The following is a 6000-nucleotide window of genomic DNA, read 5'->3' on the forward strand; positions in this document are numbered from 1 at the left end:
GAGAGCGGGGGCAGCAGGTCTCAGTGCACTGACCGTGCCTGCAAGCATTCACCCCCCTCCCCCAGCTCTCATTTGATGTTGCTGAAAGATTTAAACAGAATGAGACTTTGGGGACTGGAATGTTCAAAATTGGCCAAAAAAACCCCACAAGGTGAAAGCAGCCATTGAAATAGCTGACCTATATAGCATATCAGAAAACACTACATGAGAAGCACCTAGGACTTCCTGAACACAGCTGCAATAGTTCACATTTTTAGAGACCACCTTTTTTTGCTTAAATGTCTTCCAGTCCAATAGTTATTCATCCAGCCCAAAGTACTTCATGGCACATCTGGCAATATTGGTTAATGCAGCCAACAGTTAAAGCAAAGTATTACAAACCAGACAAAGGAATTTGCTTTTAAGAAGTGCCTCCCCATTTCATTGAGTTTGGTGAAAGAAAACAATTATTTTTTGAAGGAAATAAGTTTCTTGCTGACACCCCTGTCTTTTTTTCACTGATTTTGGTAAAGTTTGGTCATATACAAGAGACATAAAACAGACTAGATATTCCTTTAATAGGCAGTTTGGCTTGAACAGGATCTAAAAGGTCTGGATTGTTCGTATCAACTGATACAGTGACATGGAGGGATGTACCATTATGCAAAATAAGCAGAACTGGTACCAATGATCAGGTATAATATTTCAGGCTCAAAAGTCTGCTAGTAGCTGAGGTTTCAAAATCCCTTTCTATCTTCACCTCAAGACTCCAGGATCCTTGACAAAGACTTCCCTTATTAAGGATCCTAATCCTGCACCCATTAAAACCAACAGGAAATTTGCCATTGACTTCAGGGTTCTGGATCACACACACTAATACAGAAAAATTCATCCTTGTGCAAAGATGCTGCACAAGGCCTATGTTTCAGGGAGAGATACAGATTATAGCAATGCTCTTGTTCCATCCATTTCCCAAAATAATTTTAAAAGCGTACTCAATTTAGTGGCAGATTTTAGACTTCCACATATGGCCAACTGTGATTTGGGAAAGGAGGCTCTCACCCCCGCAACGTGCCATTTTGTTTAGTGGGAACTTGGTATACTCCCTCAACAGCAGGGTACTCAGCAGTGTTATCTTCTGCACCCGTAGAAGAAGAGTTGACTGTAGGGGTACTCCTTCACTCTCCCTCTGTACAGGTATGACAGTTGACCCAGGCAAGCAACTGGAAAACAGTGTGCACACATGCACATAGTAACACCTGTGATAAGTATGTTACCTTTTCACTGGCATTTGTTATCAGCACAAGGATAAAGCATGAAAATATGTAGCTTTTAATGTGTACTATATATGGCTCAAGGGGCAAGAAGCAGTAACATGACACAATTTTAATGTATGAAATTCTGAGCCAATGCTAGCTTGACAACATCCCTTAAAGTTAAAATGAAGCAACAAGATTTCAATTAACACTAGATATAAAGTTCAGTACAGTTTCAAACACATCCAAGCCATTTCTTATTGCTCCTTGTAGCTATCAGCTGTAGGAACTACTGTCTTGTTGTTTTTCAGGATACTTCCCTGCAACTAATGGCAACCAGTTTGCACAAAGACGTTACATCTATGATGGCAACCCTGGAAGCACTTTTGCCATCCAGACAATAGAAGAAATCAAAGCAGAGATAAACACACAGAAATCGAGGAAGTTCACAAAGCTTAACAAAAACAGAGTTGTCACAGTCCAAGCTCTACAGCTCACCACAACTCCCTGCAAAACCAAGGGGAACAATTAAGGTCTCAGTTTTTAAACATCTATGACAAAGGTACTTAACAAGTAGAGGAAAATGCCAATGTCAACATGCTTATCCAATAGCAAATATTTGGTGTTTTCCTCTTTTTCCTTTCTGAATTACCATCTCCTGCACAGCAGCGTGGTGTCAGAACAGATAGAAAATACTAGTTTTTACTGGCCAGCTGCCAGGGTCCCTGGGTGCTGAGCAAGGCAACCCAATGCCTTGCATTCCACAACCCCTTTGAAAACCACTGATCTACACTGAACAAGAGTAAGTAGAAATTACTGAACACTCTAAAGATCACATATTATAAAAGCTTCTCACATCCAGGAACACCTCTAATTCTGTTCACACTCACCACTGACTTCCAAAGGGGCAGATTCAGACCCGTTGTTTTATACTATCTACAGTACTACTAGAGGTTAGCCACCACAGCTGGAGAAAGAATCCCATTACCCATAATGTTTCTAGTGTTTTTCACCTCCAGGTCACTGGTTTAAATTTGGCCCTGGTTGGTAATGACCTGAAGTTCATAGAATCATAGAATATCAGGGTTGGAAGGGACCTCAGGAGGTCATCTAGTCCAACCCCCTGCTCAAAAGCAGGACCAATCCCCAATTAAATAAGTTGCTACAGTCTAGTGGCTTTTGGCAGCCCAATGTAGACAGATTTGTTCCCTTTCAGTTCTTAGTAGGTCAGTCAGCCCCACAAGACAATACCATCACTACTGGCACTAGTTAGTACCTTTATTGGCTTCCCCTCACATGGAGGCCAAGGAGCAAACTGACATGGAGACTGAGTTACCCTCTTATCCCTAGAGTTGGGCCTTCCAGGTCAAGATCAAGGCTCATTCGCTTGCTTTGCTACTGTCCCTGAGGTACATGTTCTGTGGGGACCAAACTAACATCCAAAGTAATCATTCAAAACATCCATACCAACAGGTAAAGCCTGCCCTTTCCCAACTTACAAGCACAGAGGGCCCTAGAAGCAGTAGAAGCTGGAGTGGTTCCATCTTTCTAGCATGATATTGAGAGCCTTGACCGGAGACTATACCCTGATACCCAGTGCACACTGAGTGAAGGGTGGAGCTGCACCACCACAATGGCCAACACACATAGCCCTTCCCTTTCCTGCCTGGGTGAAAGCCCACTAGGCTACTTTAGCAAATATGTGGGAGCTCTGCTGCTATTCTGTGGCCTGGTAAAGATGCCTTTAAATCCTCATTCTGCAGCAGATCTCCGCTCATCAAAACCTGTGTACAATGATGCCTGCACACACAAGTGAGGATTTGACCCTCAGAGATGGAGGGGCTGGCTGCTTTATCTAAGAGAACTTCTGCAAGCAGCACAGAGGCAATTTACTAGCTGAGGGAAGACTCATGACCTTTGATGTAGAAGTGAATCTGACAAACTGTTGCATTTCCTCAGGACATGTACACCAGCATTAACTGGACAAGTATGTAATGCCTGCTCAGTAAATGCACGATTTGTATTGCCTTCCAAAGTAACTTTATCACTGCAATATCTTGCCACCAAGGGCTGGAAGTCAAATGATTTGAGGTCTCTTCCTATTCCTATTACAGATGTCTTGGGTGGCCTGGACCAAGTCACTTTACTACCCTGTGTCTCAATAGTCATATCTGTAAAATACTTCCTATTTCAACAGGCAAAGGAAGTATCAGGTGAGACGTTTGTGCAAAGCACTTTGAGATCCTATGATGGAAGGCACTGTAGAAAGTACCAATTGTTCAGCATCATTTCAAGAACTTCAGCTGCATCCAATGCCAACCCCTCATCAGGTACTTTCCTAACATAGATTAAGCTATTTAATTAGGATATCTTACATAAAATCAGTTATCCCCCACCCCCCATCCCAGCCTTTTTTGCCTAAGAAATAGCTACGCCTCAGGATCTGTGAGCAAATGGTTGTAGGAGAAACCTTGCTTTTCCTCTGTGGGACATAGTGACAGTGTTTTAAATCCATCACATGATTTAGAAGTTCTTACACTCTTGTTCCTCATTTAGAACACTAGATTTGGACTTTAATAAAAGCTTTGTTGGGTGTGTGTGTGTCGGGGTGGGTTTAAATAAAATTAGATAGTCCTCTTAACTAGACTGCAAATATTGCTGCGCACAGGAGTTAGTGGGTTGCAAGGAGAGGAAAGTAGTTTGCTTTACATTCTGAAAGCTTCAGAAATGAAGCCTAGTAACAAGTTTAAAATTGTGCAGTTGAGTTCTGTGGCTATTGGACTCAGTTCCCTTGTGCACCTAGGAGAGGGGACAACAACTAAAGGCCACTTTGACAGAAAGCAAATGGAGACAAACTGAAGTCCACATTGCTCTTAAAACGGATGGCAGGATTGTGAACCCAAGGCCTTTCCTACAGGCCCAAAACACCTGACTGTTGAAATGACAGACTGGACTTCTACATAGAGTGCTTCCACAGATGTGCACAGGCTGAAATTGTGAACAAACAGCATAATTTCCCCCATAACCTCAGCCGTACATAATGCAACGCCATCCACAGCCTCAGAAACAACTCTGACGTTATAATCAAAGGGGCTGACAACGGAGGTGTTGTAGTCATCGTGAACAGGGCAGATTATGAACGGCAGATTATGAACAGGAGATTGCCAGGCAACTCTCCAACACCACATTCTACAGGCCACTATCCTCCGGTCCCACTGAGGTGTACCAAAAGAAATTACACCATCTGCTCAAGAAACTCCCTGCTATAGCACAGGAACAAATCTACACAGACACACCCCCAGAGACCAGACCAAGGGTATTCTATCTGCTACCTAAGATTCATAAACTTGGAAATCCTGGATGCCCCGTCGTCTCAGGCATTGGCACACTGACAGCAGGATTATCTGGCCATTTGGACTCTCTCCTCAGTGTAACTAGCACTCCTAGCTATCTTCGAGACACGACCGACTTCCTGAGGAAACTACAATGCATTGGTGATCTTCCTGAAAACACTATCCTGGCCACCATGGATGTAGAAGCTCTGTACACTAATATTCCACAGGAGGATGGACTACAAGCTGTCAGGAACAGTATCCCTGATGAGGCCACGGCACACCTGGTGGCTGAGCTTTGTGACTTTGTCCTCACCCACAACCATTTCAGATTTGGGGACAATTTATACCTTCAAGTCAGTGGCACTGCTATGGGTACCCGCATGGCCCCACAGTATGCCAACATTTTTATGGCTGACTTAGAATGCTTCCTCAGCTCTCATCCCCTAGAAGCCCTCCTCTACTTGTGCTACATTGATGACATCTTCATCATCTGGACCCATGGAAAAGAAGCTCTTGAGGAACTCCACCATGATTTCAACAATTTCCACCCCACCATCAACCTCAGCCTGGACCAGTCCACACAAGAGATCTACTTCCTGGACAAATAAGTGATGGTCACAAACACCACCCTATACTGGAAACCTACCAACCGCTATACTTACCTACATGCCTCCAGCTTCCATCCAGGACACATCACACGATCCATTGTCTACAGCCAAGCCCTAAGATACAACTGCATTTGCTCCAATCCCTCAGACAGAAACACCTACAAGATCTTTATCAAGCATTCTTAAAACTACAATACCCACCTGAAGAAGTGAGGAAACAGATTGACAGAGCGAGACAGGTACCCAGAAGTCCCCTACTACAGGACAGGCCCAACAAGGAAAATAACAGAACACCACTGGCCATCATGTACAGCCCTGAGCTAAAACCTCTCCAGCACATCATCAACAATCTACAACCTATCCTGGAAAATGATCCCCCACTCTCACAGGCCTTGGGAGGCTGGCCAATCCTTGGTTTCAGACAGCCCCTCAACCTGAAGCAAATACTCACCAGCAACTACACACCACAGAAACACTAACCCAGGAACCAATCCCTGTAACAAACCCCGTTGCCTACTCTATCCCCATATCTACTCTAGCAACACCATCATAGGATCCAGCCACACCATCAGGGGCTCATTCACCTGTACATCTACTAATGTGATACATGCCATCATGTGCCAGCAATGCCCCTCTGCCATGTACATTGGCCAAACTGGACAGTCCCTACGTAAAAGAATAAATGGACACAAATCAGACATCAGGAATGATAACATACAAAAGCTAGTAGGAAAACACTTCAATCTTGCTGGGCATTCAATAACAGATTTAAAAGTAGCCATCCTTCTCCAAAAAAACTTGAAAAACAGACTTCAAAGAGAA

This window comes from Eretmochelys imbricata, chromosome 5, assembly GCF_965152235.1.
Source record: "Eretmochelys imbricata isolate rEreImb1 chromosome 5, rEreImb1.hap1, whole genome shotgun sequence".
Classification (NCBI taxonomy): Eukaryota; Metazoa; Chordata; order Testudines; family Cheloniidae; genus Eretmochelys; species Eretmochelys imbricata.